Source organism: Adiantum capillus-veneris, chromosome 21 (assembly GCF_014529385.1).
Source record: "Adiantum capillus-veneris isolate H3 chromosome 21, ASM1452938v2, whole genome shotgun sequence".
NCBI classification, from domain to species: domain Eukaryota; kingdom Viridiplantae; phylum Streptophyta; class Polypodiopsida; order Polypodiales; family Pteridaceae; genus Adiantum; species Adiantum capillus-veneris.
This window is the reverse complement of record NC_140951.1, coordinates 34,611,641-34,628,116: the sequence shown is the minus strand read 5'-3', so window position 1 is coordinate 34,628,116 and position 16,476 is coordinate 34,611,641. Positions and strand designations below refer to the sequence as shown.

At 42.2% G+C, this 16,476-nt stretch overlaps 1 long non-coding RNA gene and 1 pseudogene across 2 annotated transcripts; both read left to right on the top strand.

Moving 5' to 3' along the window:
• Positions 1–5,855: 5,855 nt before the first annotated feature.
• On the top strand, positions 5,856–7,964 carry LOC147430764 (AAA-ATPase At4g25835 pseudogene; annotated as a pseudogene). Its single transcript, XR_015185645.1, has 2 exons — positions 5,856–5,985; positions 6,087–7,964. The product of XR_015185645.1 is annotated as an AAA-ATPase At4g25835 pseudogene (transcript).
• A 3,012-nt stretch (positions 7,965–10,976) lies between these two features.
• On the top strand, positions 10,977–15,693 carry LOC147430763 (uncharacterized). Its single transcript, XR_015185646.1, has 5 exons — positions 10,977–13,488; positions 13,573–13,685; positions 13,843–14,241; positions 14,989–15,123; positions 15,222–15,693. It is a non-coding gene; the product is annotated as an uncharacterized LOC147430763 (long non-coding RNA).
• The last annotated feature ends 783 nt before the right edge of the window (positions 15,694–16,476 follow it).

Below are 16,476 nucleotides of genomic sequence, written 5' to 3'. Positions count from 1 at the left end.
TCACGTAGTCAGTTAGTAACGCATAGTCTATTGCCATAGAGAAGATAACCATCTTGTAAGGTAAATGGTTCTTCTTTCTTCCCTAATGCAAGGGCTGAAATCACATCTCTAAAATCGGGATCAATAGCGTACTCATCTATCATTGAAGATAGATCATTGTGAGTTGCTATGGAAACCGCATTCACTCCCGGCCGTCTTGAGAGTGCATCAGCTACTTGATTATGCTTGCCAGCAATGTGAGCAATATGAAAATGAAATTGCGAAAGGAAATTTGTCCACCTCATTTGTTTGTCGGAGAGCTTGGTCTGCGTCATGAAGTACTTAAGACTTTGGTGATCCGTTCGCAGAATGAAAGGAGTCCCCAATAAATAGTGCTTCCATGAGTCTAAGGCATGTAAAACTGCAAGGAGTTCCTTTTCGTATATGCCTAGAGCTTGCTCAACAGGGTCGAGCCTTCGACTCTCAAAGCCTATGGCGTGCCCTTCTTGGAGCAAAACAACTCCAAGGCAATCACCACAAGCATCACATTGGACCTCAAATGGTTTTGAGAGATCCGGTAGTGTAAGCACAGGTTGAGAGATAAGCTTTTCTTTAAGCTTTTCGAAAGCATTGTTCTCCTTAGCAGACCATGTATACCTAACGCTTTTCTTTGTTAGGTCATGTAATGGTCCCGTAATTTGTGAGAACTTTTCTATGTAGCGTCTATAGTATGCACACATACCTATAAAGCTTCTTAGTTCATGAAGATTCCTTGGTTTAGGCCATCCTTTTATTACCTCTAACTTTGATGGATCCATTTGGATGCCATCCTGAGAGATAATATGACCTAAATACTGAATCTCTTGCAAGAAAAATTCACTTTTCTTTCGATTAACATAAAGTTTATTCTCTCTCAAAACTTGAAATATTACCTGGAGGTGTTGCTTGTGTTCCTCCAATGAATTAGAGTAGATGATAATATCATCAAAGAACACTCCAGTGAAGGTTCGATGAGGCCTGAACAGCTTCTCCATCAAGCGGTTGAATGTGGCTGGTGCATTGGTCAAGCCAAAAGGCATGACAATGTATTCGTAAAGACCAAATGTGGTGCGAAATGCGGTCTTTACAATGTCTTGATCAACTATCCTTATTTGATGATAGCCACTTTTTAGGTCAATCCTACTAAAGTAGGTCGATCCTTGTAGCTTATCAAATAGGTCTTCTACCCGTGGAACGGGAAACCTATTTTGATAGTGATCCTATTTAGTGCTCTATAGTCGACACACATACGATATGTGCCGTCTTTCTTTTGCACTAATAGCACAGGTGAGCAAAATGGAGATGAGCTTGGTCTAACCATACCCTTCTCAACTAACTCATGCAGTTGCCGCATAATCTCCTCTTGTTGAGCTTGAGAAACTCTATAAGGAGGTTTGTTAGGCGGTGAACTTCCTGGAAGAAGTTCAATTGCATGGTCATCATTACCTCGTTTAGGAGGTAGCTCACAAGGGATGTCGTCAATAAAAACATCTTGAAACCCCTTGAGAAAATTGGATAACTCTAATTCCTTTTGGTTGCTTTTATTTTCTTTTGCTAAAGCATTAGGTTCATTTTGAGAATCTTTAACAAAAATCATGTACACAAAAATAGAGCTCTTTATTGACTTGTTGAAATCTGGTGTATGTACAATGGGGATAGTGTTACCCATTTCCTTAGCATCTATATACATGTCTTTTTCCCTAAACTTAAAGGAGATTCTCCTTTCAGGAAATTTAACATCGGCAGCCAGGCGGTCAAACCATGGTGCCCCTAGGATTACATCCTCATGGTTGAGAGGAGAGATAAAGAAGTCCTCTTTGTCCACATAGCCTTGGACATGAAGCCTCAATTTCCCGATTAAGGGAGTGACTGAAGCTTCTTGCCCCTTGAAGGCACTGTCTGCGGGTAGGACATCTCCCATCTCATAGGATGGTATGCCTAGCTTGGTGGCCAACTCTATAGATATAAAATTGTGAGTAGAACCACGGTCAAAGAGAATAAAAGCATCATGTTCTCTTATCTTTTCCCAAGCATGGCATAGAGGAGATCCTTTGTGGTGAGTTTGGTGAGTCTCCTCCTCTTGGATTTCAACCAAGGAAGCTCTAGGAGGATCTTGACGGTTGTTCTTTTGGGGACAAGCGCGGTACGCATGCCCTTGTTCGCCGCACTTGAAACACCGGTTATCCTTACGATAACGCTCAAGCTCTTCAGGAGAGAGTTTATTCTTACCTTTGTAAACTCCCTTCTCTTTAGCTTTGTTGGAGTTGCCCTTAGGAGACTTTTGGATATTTTCCTTCCCCTTAGGCTCATTGGAGCCCTTGTTTTCCGGGGGCTTATTATTTCTTTTAGCCCCCGTTTGGAAATTGATTCGAGAGGCCACCATAGTGTGGTGTATTACCGCCGATATGGTACGTGGCCTTTGGGAGTTGACATACTCCGCCATTTCTTCGGTTAAGCCCACACAAAATTGTTGCTTTTGATCTCCAAAATCCAACTTTTTGAAGACAGTGGCTTTGAGTTGTAGGTCCCAAAACTTGTCTACATATTTGTGGATGGATTCATTGGGAGAGAGCTTTAAGCTTCGCCATTCGGTGAGTACTTTGTCTTTGGCATCGATGGCCAAAAACTGCTTCATAATGGAAGCTCTTAAAGTTTTCCATGTTCGTGGAGCTTCACCGTTGGCTCATAGGCTAGACCACCATTGTCTGGCGGACTTTTGAAAGTACATAGCTACATGGCGTAGCTTAGAGGACTCCGTGAAGCCCTCATCTCCAAACGCCGCATCGAATTGTTGGATAAAGGCCAAGACTTTGTCCGTAGCACCAAAGGTACCATCATAGGTAAGGAAAGAGATGCTCTTCCCTCCCTCTTTGAATTTCTTCAGCTTGGATGACCTCTTCCATGCGGCATAGGATTTCCTATGGCCTCTTCTTTTTGATGGTTCAAAGGTTGCACCATCACTTTCTTCAGAAGGTGAAGAATTTGAAGAAGGTGGAGAAGAGGGTGACCTCTTTCTCGCCTTTTTCTTGTCTTGATCTTTGTCGTCTTCACCATAGCTTTCATAAGAGGAAGAGGATGAAGAAGATGGAGAAGAGGGTGTCCTCTTTCTCGCCTTTTTCTTCTCTTGCTTTTTATCATCCCTCTTTGAATTATGGCGTGGAGAAGAGTGTGATGGTCTTCTCCGCTTTGGTGGTGATGGAGAGCGTTTAGCCCGCCGTCTTCGTGGAGCCATCTCCGTCGAGGTGGCGGGAGACTCGCTTCTTTCTCGTTCCTTCGGTGGAGGCTCTTGAGTTCTCCTTTGGGAAGGAGATGCATCATCAAGAAGTAAATTCTTGAGCCCTTCATATGGATTCTCTTCTTCTTCCCGAATCGGAGAGAGACCTCTTTTGGTAGTCTCACAAGGAGGCTTCCTAGGTGTTCTCTCATCATGGTGATGAGCTTGGAGAATCCCGTGAGCACGGAGCTGCCGTTGCACTTCACTTTGGAGAGATGGATTGCCCATGGCTTGTTGAAGCCTAGAAACAAGATAGTTAACAAGCATTGAAGCATCATTAGTAGCTTGCTCATGAGCAAAATCAAAGTTATCAACATTAATTTCACTCTCTTTACTATTGTCAGCCATTCTAACAACTTTTAGGTGTAAACTTTTTAGGTGTACTTTGGCACTTCAAGCCCTAGTTGCTACTCCTCTTTACCCCTTTAGAAAAAGCACTCAAGCTACTGTACCCGCGGCTCGAATACCATTAATTGCAAGGAATAGAAGAGAGGGTCTTTCGACACCAAAACAGCACCGGCTCTGTCAAGCTTCTAATAGCTCAATAGTGGTTAAGCCGTAGGCAAGCCCTGTAGGACTCCACTATTAAGACCATAGCTCTCGACGGTGATGCCCCGTTAACTGCACGAAGGCAGGCGCACTGCAAGGCTGAAAAATCCCTATTCTACTTACTCACAGGCAATTAATAATACCAACCATTTGTAGCTAGCATGAGGACCTCCCTTCTTGAGCAACAAAAGAGAAACCTTGAGCTCTGATACCAATGTAACATTTAATGGCCTAATAACTTATGTGTAGCGGAAATTAGCATGAACATAGTGGGCATTTCATTAGAATAGATTCCTAATGAGAATTACAAGAGTACTTGGGTGGAGAGAGCAACAAAAATCATAACACCTAGTTAGATAGCATCGACAATACTTTCAAAAGAGAGTGAAATTAAGCTATTGACAACAGTTGAGGACCGGATTTGCATGGAGCCGGTCCCCCCTCCAAAAGGCTTTGTATTATGGTTTCTCCCAACAAGAGAGACATTGTACAATACAATTCTTTGTGTTCCTTCAAGACTAGCTAGTGCAATGAAGATGAAAGCTTCATGCACTAAGCAAAACACTTAACAAACACAACTTTAATTATCCCCGTTCTTAGACCCAAGACCTCACACACCTTCGAAGATGGTGAGAGCTAGCAGGGTATGAGAGTAGATTGAGAGGAAGAAGGAGTATCTTACGAGAAAGATGTACATCTCCTCACATAATCACTCATATTAGCATAGCTTAGCTTAGTAATTAGCTTGGTAGATGAGATGAGCATGCATTGAAGCTTGGCTCTTGGTTGGATTTGCATCCACATGCCAAGAGAGTGTTGATGTAGGCTTCTATCTCACAAGCTTGGAGTAGGTGATGAGCTCTCCATTAAAGCTTGGGAAGGGATAGTCTTCTTTGCTTCACACCTAGACTGTGTGTGTGTGTGTGATAATGCCTTGCAAAAATCAGCCCCCTCTCTCTCTTGGGCGAGCCCTCTTGCTATTTGCTCTTGCTGAGCCCTCATTGACTCTCCCCAAGTCAAGCCAATGACCATTAAGCAGCATAAGTGATAGCCTTTTGACATGTGTCCCCCTTTTCCCTTTTGTGAGAGCTTTAAGTAATTAAATAATTAAACTAAACTCTCATTGGACCCCTTTGCCTCCTGGCCAATAGGAATCAGGCAAGCCATTGGGCTCCTGAATGCTCATTGGACCCCTTGGGAGACTGTCCAATAGTCTTCTAGGAGACTTAATTCTCATTGGTTTCTTTTATTAAATGTTTTTAAATTCTCATTGGTCCACTTCAAGGGTCATCCAATAGAAACTGGGCACACCTTGTGGGCATCTGGCCTAGGGAGCTGATATGGGTCCCTCATTCCCTTTGTGTAAAGGGAGCATGTGTGTGTGTGTGTGTGTGTGTGTGTGTGTGTGTGTGTGATTTTCTCTCTCATCCCCTACCTTTAGGGCTTAACCCTCCCATGTAGGGATATGCAAAGACTTTTTTACACACACAAAGCATCCAATTTTCCCTAGGTTTGACCTTTGGACACAACCTTTGAATTTTGGAACCTTAGCATTTTGGAAGTCTTAATGGGCTGAACCTTATGGTCTTTTTAGCCCATTGTTGCACATGGCTCTTTTGCATATGCCCCCCCTTTTGGATCCCTATTTTCCCTCCTTTGGATCCCTACTGTGGCCGGTCTGCTAGCTTCACCAATATTCTAACCTTTGAATTTTGGAACCTTAGCATTTTGGAAGTCTTAATGGGCTGAACCTTATGGTCTTTTTAGCCCATTGTTGCACATGGCTCTTTTGCATATGCCCCCCCTTTTGGATCCCTATTTTCCCTCCTTTGGATCCCTACTGTGGCCGGTCTGCTAGCTTCACCAATATTCTAACCTTTTCTCCCCTAGCACTTCCCCACATTAAATGATCAGTTTAATATGAGAAAGTCATTTAGGAGAATTAGATATTGATTATTATGACACAATTGAACCTGCTAAGAATCGAACCAGACTCAAGAGCCGTTCACTCAAATCACAAAAACAGGCTATTCCAAGTAAAGTGACAAGGTATTGTGGGTGGGTGGAATCTGTCCACTACCTGCTTGCGTGAGGACGAAGAAAGACATGGAGCCTTGCCTACGAAGGAAGATCGACAGCCAGAGGTACAAAATGCAGTCATTCCTCACCCATTGCAAGTATCCAGCCTGCAAAGAATCGCTTGAATATTTTCCATCCTGTTGCAACTGTTGCTCCCTTGTTTTAGGGTTCTTGCTGCTGAAACTTCCACATCCTGTGCTTTTTACTGAGTTAGTGCAATGGAGAGCTTGTTTAGCAAACTCTGCTCCTACATGGGCGCATTTGCTCTTTTGCAGACATTCCTCCCTCCTCCCTTGCGGCAGTACCTGGATCGTGGCCTGGAATTGCTGTGGGAGAAGCTTTTCCAAACAGCAGATCCATACATGGAGCTCCAAGTGGAGGAGAAAATGGGCGGCAACCACAATGTCAATGTTTTCTACAGGCAGGTAGGCATCTACCTCGGCTCTCTTCGCTCATCCATAGATTCGCACACACACCTCAAAGTGTGCAGATCTCTGGAGAATGGCAGTCTTGCCTTTAGCCTTCCCGACAATGAGGCGCTGGAGGACAGCTTTAAAGGGCTGCATGTGTGGTGGACTCACACATCTAGGGAGAGGGAAGGAGGCAACAACGGCTATGGCAGCAGGGATGAGAGAGGGTTCACCCTTCGCTTCATGAAAGCTGAGAGGAGTATCATCATGCCTGCATATCTGGATCACGTGTCCATGGTTTGTGCAGAGATTGAGCACAGGAATACAGAACGCCTTCTCTACACAAACAATTATGGTAGCTGGGAGCAAACTCCTTTCAAGCACCCCTCCACTTTCGACACTCTTGCCCTGGACGATGGCCTTGCAGATCGCATGAAAGCTGATTTAGATGTTTTCTGCAAAGGGGAGAGCTTCTATCACAAGAATGGGCGTGCTTGGAAGCGTGGTTATCTCCTCTATGGCCCTCCGGGCACTGGAAAATCTAGCATGATTGCAGCCATTGCCAACCATGTGGAGTATGACATCTACGACCTTGAGCTCACTAAAGTGTCTGACAATGCAGAACTTAAGTCCCTTTTGATACAGACGACCCGCAAGGCAGTGATTGTCATTGAGGACATTGATTGCAGTGTCGAGCTCTCCAATCGCACAGCAGCCAAAGACATGGACTCTATGTCAAGTGAGTCCCATGAGTCTAGCACGGGCGTATCAAATGAAGGGAGGAAGCTTACCCTCTCTGGGCTTCTCAACTTCACTGATGGGTTGTGGTCATGTTGCGGAGAGGAGCGCATTTTTATCTTCACTACCAACCACAAGGATAGGCTCGACTCTGCTCTGCTCCGGCCAGGACGAATGGACATGCACATCCTGCTATCTTATTGCTCCTTTCCAGCTTTTAAGAAGCTTGCGAGCAATTATCTCGGCATTCAGGACCATCCGATGTATACGGAGCTTGAGGACGCTCTCACAAGGGCCCCTCACCGGATCACCCCTGCTGCCATGGCTGAAATGCTTATTAGTAATCAAAGTGACCCGGATGCGGCATTCAGGCTAGTGATGGCTAGTTGCGCTTCACCTCCAGCAGTGGCCAATCCGCTCGAGGTCTTGTCAGTCAATGCAAATAAGAGGAGTATCAAGAAGGGTCGCTTTAGGGGCCGGACTTTCTTCTTCTTGGCTGCCATCAGAGGCAAGCATGGGGATTAAGGTTACTACATGCCAAACTTTGAGTGACGGACAAGACTTAAGTGGATTGGCCATTGTTGGAAGCAAAGCGCGGCTTGGCAATTCAAGTGGAGCAGTGTATATAGGTGTCTAGCGACAACGCTTGCTGCGACAGCAGCAGCATAACACTGTAAGATAATATTTTTGGTATAGTATGTCTTCATCATCCCAACAAACACATACATCTACTCTTTCTCTTGGAATGTTGGATGATGCTAACCATGTAACATTACTGCAGTGAGTAAGAAGTGATCACATGAAGATATGTGTCTTGCAATAAAAAGAGGGCCCATTGATGCAATGGAAAAGAAAGACCAAAATTTATAAAGAGGGTTTATTTGCCCTTTTGTGTGTCTGACCTATGGTGGAAAGGTTTGTTTGCCATACGTTACGGTTAATAAATCGACCCCGCTTTGATTACCAACTTTGAACTCATGACCCTATGATTATCAGCTTCAAAGTGTTGCATGGAATTTGGGACATTCCAAAGCAATAACGCGTGTACGAGCGAAGCATACATCGAGTGCCGTTTACCTTGTCGATGGAGCAATGACTTCTAAGATGTTGATAGCACCTCGCATTGGAAGAAATGCAGTTGTCTAATTAACATGTTGCATTCATTGTGAGAAGGCATCAAGCAATTGGCGGTGCCTTCTCTTTTGAAACAGGTAAAGTAGAAGTTGATGCAACCTTCAAACATTGAAGTGCTTTGCAACTCTTCCTCTGAGAACAAAAATTGCAGTTTGGAAAACATTCTAGGTTGTGTCGCCATGTTACAGAACAAAAACCGATCCAAGTGAGACAACTGTGTAGGCACACCCAGTGTATATAACAACACCCATGGCATCATGTTAGGGAAAACCCTTTATCCCAAACATACACAAATCCTGGTTGTGTTCACACGAGCCCGGAGGAAGAAAAGCTTTTTTCAAGTCTGCCACCGCCTCGTCTGAACGACATTGGAGGAGGAAGAGCGGAAAGGAGAGAGAGGTTGAGAGTGGTGAGCAGTCTTCTTTTGAAAGAACAATGGCAGGCCTGGGGAAGAGAAACTCGAGCTCTGGCTATGCAACTTTGTTACCCTGTGCACATGATTTCCACCACGTCGTCTCAAGACTCTCAACCCAGCGTTGTGCAATGCCAAGTGCTGAAGTCCTTAGAAACGGAAGTCCTTAGAAAGACTATTAGGACGTCAAAAGGGTCCCTAAAGACATCCATAGCCTCTCTCTCTCTCTCTCTCTCTCTCTCTCGGGATCTCTCTCTCGCTCAAAATTAATTCTCTTCTTCTTCTTCTCTAAATTGGAGTCTGGCAAAATTAATTTTTCTCCAACGAGCTCCAAATTTTGTGGATGTTGGAGATTTAGTTTCTTTTCGCCCAGTTATCCGGGGATGTTTGGCCCATGGGTTGATTATAGGGTTTAGAGGTGAGAGGACTACTTTATTGGTTGAAATAGAATTTTTCATGTAGCATCCGTCTCTCACTGCCAAACCTTTTCAATCCATACATTAGCGGATAGCTCTTGACGAGAAGAATCCAATTTTCCAACCATTGCAAAGTCTGGAGCTCGTTTACAAAAAGTTTATCGGATATCCGATTTTGAAAGAGGTGAAGGAGAGGTGAGAACATTGAATTTCTTAAAGGGCCCTCTTGAAACCCTAAAATCCTCCTAATGAATTCTAAGAGACATCAAAGATCTATCCGATGAGTCTTGAACTCAAGACTTGATGTTAAACCAATCTACCATACTTATGTGATAAGGAGATTATTCCAATTTCCTCTTCTTATTCACACGCACGCGCATGAGAACACACCCATGTGATAAGAAGTTTCAACGTCATATGAACAATCCCAAGAGACCTCAAGGATCTATCTGGAGAGTCTTGGACGAGAGAGAGAGAGAGAGAGAGAGAGAGAGAGAGAGAGAGAGAGAGAGAGAGAGAGAGAGAATAGCCTACAAATAATGCAATCAGCGAGGGAGCATTTCACACTAGAAGCGTGTAAAAAACTTGTGTTCACAAAAGTATACCACACTTGGCATACATGCCAACGAAACCTCCATCAAGGCACGGCAATGTTTTTCATTAGTCCTCGACTATCAATCTCACCAGGCATCTGTTTGTCCATGTCAACTTCTTGCATCATATCACATGTCTTCAAAATGAAACCATAATTGCTCGCATTTAGAGAGAAGCTCGGCTCTGCATTTGTTGAAAATAGGTGAGAGCTTCTTGGCCTTGTCTGTTGTCATGAAAATTTGTTTCTAACCTTCTATACGTATTTTCCATCTTAAATTGGTCACTTAAGTCTGTAAAAAATAAAAGAGAATAAGTGAAATTGATTAAAGTGCTTATAAACTTAGTTCATTCAAAGGCTTGGGACCAAAAGAAAGAAGTCTATAAAAGAGCAATGATAATTGCTATTTAATTATCTCAAGTCAAAGGTATAGGTCAAGGAAAAATAAGTCTATCCCGAGCAACCTTGATCAAAGGTACGGGACGAAGGGGTTAAGTAGAGCAATTATAAGAGTCTAAAAATAAAAACTACTTGTATAAATTTTATGTAATTAAATTTTCTCATTAAACTCCAAGTATGAAGTTTGGGAGGCCTTAGCATGAAATTTTGAAGTTTGGGAAGCCTTTGATTTGCCAAAGATAGTGTAAATTTAATAGATTTAAATTTAGTAAGTTTTGGGGCCAACTTCATAGAACCTTCTAAGGATTGTACTAAGGTTTTAGATAGGAGGTGAAGCTTTAAAACCCAAGGGTAGGTTTAATTTTATCAGAGTTTGTGCTAGTTTAATAGGTCCTAAATTAGCAAGTGGACTCTAGCCCATGTCACCTTCATCGAACCTCTAAAGCATACTGCAAAGATCTTGCAAATGAGCTAGTTACATTAAAGGTAAGTCTATGTTTTTGATTATTTGAAGAGAAAAGAAAAGGACTAAGGTTAGATCAGTCCTACCATATTAAGAAAGTTGACTATGGTCCTTTTCTATGTTTGGCTAGGCCACATATCCAAAGTAGCTTGCACTTGATTTATGGAGTTAGACAAGTATGTGTGTGTCCACTCGCCAATTCAAGTTAAAAGACAAGTGTCAAAGTATGCACTTAGTTGCATTTTAAGCGTTTACTCCTCATTGGTCTATGTAATAAGCATTCCATTCAATTTTGACCCATCCAAAGTTGGTGTAAATCAACTCTTGACCTGCTCCAAATCAGTCTTTATCTATGATCGGCTTGATGCAAAATTTAATGTGTGACCTGATAAAAAGCTTCCCCTAAATTCATCCGAGTTCTAGTGCACATCGATGACCAATCGTTACAAGTAATCAACCCACATCAGCCCCTCCCCCCACCCCAAAAAAAAATGATACCCCCCTCCCTAATTTTTAAGCTTGGGAGATAAATTATTGAGGACCTGCCCCTAACTTATACGCTTATGTAACTTGTAAAAAAACCCCCCTCCCCTGCACTTATGTGGTGCGGTAAGTTTTCCATGGTGAATCCCCCGAGCATGAACACTACTCGATTTCTAAAGCTACGTCATGGATGATCCAAACTGGGGGGGGGGGGATGTTAGCACACTACTAACATCGGACGGGGGAAATGTTAGTACACTACTAACATTGCAACCTATATATATTCAACATATGATGTAATTTTTCACTTTTTTAATTAATCTAGAAATCCATAGCCCTAAGCCTTTGTGATGCTTTTATTCTCAAAACTAATTTGTAAACCATTATGTGATTATGAGCGAGGTAGAGTGGGGCTAAATGCTTTCAAATTGTGTCAATGAAATCCTAGGCTACAAAGAGATAGAAAAAGTTCTCATTTTTGAACCCATAACCTTTGGCTAAGATATAAAAGCCATTTTTTATAAAACGTAAAAGAGACTTTTTGGATATTAAGCGTTACGACTATCCTAGAGAATTGTGTACTCTTTTGCTTTCTTCTCAAGCTCATAACTCTCTTGTGAAGTGTTGTATGCTTCATTACATTCACATGTGAAAGCTCTTCGCGACGTTGTGCTTTTCTTGTGGTAAAACTATGTTTTTGTTGTTGCTCACTTGCTCCTTAATCTGCTCATAGCTCAAGATTTACTTAACAAAACTACATTTTATGCATTGGAGGGGTGTTGGGGCATCATTGCTAAGCTCTACGGTGTAATCCGGGCTGAAAATGGTCAAGGCAAATCTGCCCTGTAGATAATAAGTGCAATTTTGGTAAGTGGTCAAAAGGGGGATTTGAGGGCATGGACATGTGTCTTAGATGTTGTCTACCTTTCCTATAAGTTTTGTCTCACTTGGACTATGTTTGCTTGGTAAATTGTTGAGATTTTCTTGTAGCATCATAAGTGCAATAAGTGCAATTTTGGTAAGTGGTCAAAAGGGGGATTTGAGGGCATGGACATGTGTCTTAGATGCTGTCTACCTTTCATATAAGTTTTGTCTCACTTGGACTATGTTTGCTTGGTAAATTGTTGAGATTTTCTTGTAGCATCATAGTTCGCTTCTGCTGCCTGACATTCTATAGAGTGTAGATTTGAGTAAGATATAGATTGAGTGTGTTTTTTAAGAGATTGAAAACCTCCCATAGCCTCCATGCACTAGTCAAGTCCCACGGTATGAAATTTATGTTGGTGGTTCTCAGGGCCGTCACTACAATAAGATAGCAAGGCTCATCATTCAGAGAGCCCCACAAAGAATAAAATTGCAATCGACAGGTCGGCACATCAAACACCTCATGGAATTGTTGGAAAACATGATATTCAATTTTCATGCGTGATTGGCTACCAACACACATTTGCCATTGTAGATTTTGGGAGAAGGCCACGACATATTTATGATCCAAAAATAAGCACTTGTCGACCCACAGTCCTTATTGGACAAATTCAATGAAGAAGATAGGGCAAAAGCTGAGAGGGCACTTCGTGGCACGGCAATGAACCGTTCAAAATGTCTTAGACTACCTATGTCTTTGCTAGCGCAACTACTGTGGAAGGTAATTCTATAATGATAATACCCATGCATTAGGTAAGTACACGGGTTTTTTTCTAGAAAATCACTTTGTTTTGGTGATTTGTATTGCAAGAAGAGTTTGATGCAATGGGTCAACTGAAAACACAAAATTTGCCATCCAAGGGGAGTAGAGAGTACCACATGCACGAAGATGATTACAAGGCAAGCTATGATTTGCATGTGAAAGAGATCGAGAACTTTTTTGTGCGTAAGAGACTAGAGATAGCGGTCATAGACAATCCTGAGAATGACAGTTTTTTTTTGAAAATTCATTTCTTTCGCGGGTTACAGAGAGAAGGGTTGCAATTGACTCCCTTTAGAGTCTCTGAGGTTGCACGGACACACATTAGTTTTGTGGAGTAAGTACTATCTACTTTTGAAAGCACTATTTGTTCTCCTTAATTTATTAAAATTGTTAATTAATGATAAAATGCAAAAATGTCGCCTGACTAATATATTGGCCAAGGGCAATGTGTCGTTGGTGGAGGCATCTATTCCAACACAGGAGAAGCCATTCTCACAATGGTTGAGAATGCACGTATATTGGTGGCAGCTTGAAAGGTGTGTGTAATAACATTAGAGTACGTGGTCTTATCTAATATTGACACATTATTGATACTTAAACTGAAGGGATGTATTGAGGGTGGCGGAGAAGATGGAGGCCGAGAACTCTATGTTGAAGAAGCTACATGCATGTGCCCCATGCGATTGTGGAATGTCTCTTGGCAGGGCAATGCAGGATTTTTGACAAAAGCACTCTAGCAAGGCCTTTTAATGGTGGAAACCAACCATACAAGCCACACACAACGCAGAGGAGCATTTGAATTTTTCATGTACTGACCCGACGGTTTCTATATAGGTATTGAACTATACAGCTTTATTAAGATGCAATATCAAAATTGTGTGTTTTGAATGATGGAGTTATTCCTCTTGTTATTTGTAGATGGTGGCTGGATACCCTTAAGTTAGGTCTTTACAGTCCATACCCCAAGAATCCCAATGAAGCATGAGAGGAGAGCAAGATCTATCCCGACAATTGGATAGAGAAGCTCCATGGTAAGGAAATGTGGAGAGATTTTTCATGTTTTTGGACTATGTGGATGACAAGTTTTCCAAAGACGAAGCTGAAGAATACAACGATAAGTTTTTTTTTCTTCTTCAACTAATGTGTTTGGTTTGCTATAGTGTCCTCATTTTCTTTTTGGACTTGCAGTATTGCACAAGAAGGTTAGGGGAAAGAAATAAAGCAAAAGTTTCACCATCAATCAGTCTCCCACTGATGCCATTTCCTCTAGCACGACCAAGGGATGTCAAAGCCCAAAAACTGCAGTGGATAGACCAAAACAAAGTAAGAAGAGAGGACAACTAGTCATCAAAGATTTTTTTGAGTTCTTGGAATAGTTTCAGAGTGAAAGGAGTGAGCATCAAGGTGGCGGGTCAAACTATGAGCAGGGTGACTTCGAGTGTCACTTGGAGTCATGGAGATCTAGTCCATCCTAGGTTTTGAGATCCAAGGGTCCCGAGCGAACCATATCCGTTGCTACTAGGTAAAGTGAGGGCAGCCACCCAGTTTCAATTCGGCCACTCAAACCACTTGCCTCCTTTACACTAGGTAAGAAACACAACCACAAATCAATGCTTTTTCTTTAAAATTTGGTGGTAACATTTGATTAAATTATGCACGTGACAGTTTTGGTTCACTCTAATGCAAAAATGACAAAAGTTATAAGTTTATGACACTTTGGCATTTTATTTCAAACCTGAACTTGATAAGAACTCAATCAATCTTCTTCGCATGGTATTGTTTATTCTAGGAGTCTTCGAGTGATCCAATGTTGGATTGGGTCTCTCTCACACTCCGGCAAAATGAAGTCGAGTTAGCAGCTTAGAGGGGTGCAACTTGTGTGGGAAGACCTTCCCACACACTTCAAACTTGAAGTCGGTATTGGTCGCATACCCCAATGACATGCATTCTGTACCGAGCTCATTGCCATGGTGTTCACCCTAGCTGCAGAGTTTTTACTATCAGATGGCACAATAGTCATGGAGTACCGAGCAGACCACTTGGCACTCATCACCGAGGAGGCCCGCTTGTGTGATTTTTGTTATCTTCACACCATTTTTCTCTAGATGGTGTCACGCATGTATGTTGTGATAGGTGACTTCATGGATCCACTGAGTTCTCAACCATTTATCCATAAATTTCATGGTTGGTAGATATTGGTGTGTTTTTTGTTTTAAATAGTAACCATATTGTTTTAAACAGTAACCATATTGTAGGTCGAGACCTTATTGTTGGTCATGTTCACACATAAAATTGAAGGCCTTCTAGTGATTCCATTATATGATTGTCAAGCAGGAGATGTGGCAGCAGACAACGATGGATTTGAGTTTGATAGTGACATGATCTGAGAGCCACTACGTTGCCATGGATGCCAGATGCCCTTGTAGCACCATTTTGGCATGGAGTGGAGAAGAGTGAGTTATTTACTCGGTAAGTTGAGGAGGGCACTTCTATGCTTGAATTTTCCATTGAATTGTCTGCTAATGTGCCATTGAAATGTCCGCTAATGTATTTCCTATCATAAACAGGTGATTATTGGGTACCTTCACAAAGGTTGGGGATGCAGTTTTGGATTGTCTTGCAGGATGTGGTGGCTTGGCAATGGAGTGGGAGCATCTACAATGACATTGCATCAATATTGTTTGAGATCACAAATTGTTTTTAGTACCTGTTCATCAGCATCAGCAACTTCCTAGTGGTCTAGGATTGACTCTTCATGTGGATGAGGTATCACGTTCATCACACTCATAGCCACCTCCATCTCCTTTACAATGTCACCATGATTTTATTGTGCCATTTGCTCCTCCTCCAAGTAGACCTCTAGCTATAGTTCTAGGTTGGCCAAGCCATGGTCAACCGCTCTATCGGCCACTATTTCCCACACTACCCATGGGGTCCCCACCTGCACATGTCCCAGTAGCACAACTGCCTCAGGATTTGCGGCCATAAGGAACCTAAATCCCGATTTTTTTTATTAATCCATATGAATTTATTCTCTATGTAATGACACGCCAAAACTTACTGGTTGGTCATACTATGTTTTAATTTTTGATGAGCATCATGTGCTGTGTGCTTGCCACTATGATTTGTTTTTTGTAACTATGTTTTAATTTTTGAAGGCAAGTCAATCAAAGGTGGTTAATCTTTTAGTGAGATTTTTTTTTGCTTTATTTTATGTGAAAATATTATGGAGGACATGGTGCAAACAATCTTTGAAGTACCCCCCCCCCCCCCCCCCCCCCCCCCCCCCCCCCCCCCCCCCCCCTTGTGTTGACCCTATCAACAATGTGCACACTAATCACATTCTCAACAATGTGTATGCTATGAATGCTTTATGCACAACGCAGAGTGCACACAACTACATGGAAGCTTTTTGTACAGTCAACAATGCCACAATGTCCATATTCAATGCCATGCATGGCCTTGATTTCAATGCACATCCAACCAAAGGGGATATCGAGCAAGTTGCCGCTCTAGTCAATGAAGCCAATGATGACAATAACGAAGCCAACAATGACAAGAATGACACTAGTGATGATGACAACTAGATTTCACCTTTCCTTGCTAATTTTAGAAAATATTAAGCATTCAAATTAACAAACATGTTTAATTAGCTATTCCAAACACCTTGCAGAAAAAGAAATATGAAACTTTGTTGGTTCTATTCAAATTGTCACACGTAAGAAGCATATGGGAGGAGGTTCAAATCACAAGAACCTCCAACACCAAAGGAACACAACAAACTGGATTTTGTTTCTAAAGATGAGCTATTGGATCTGTTTA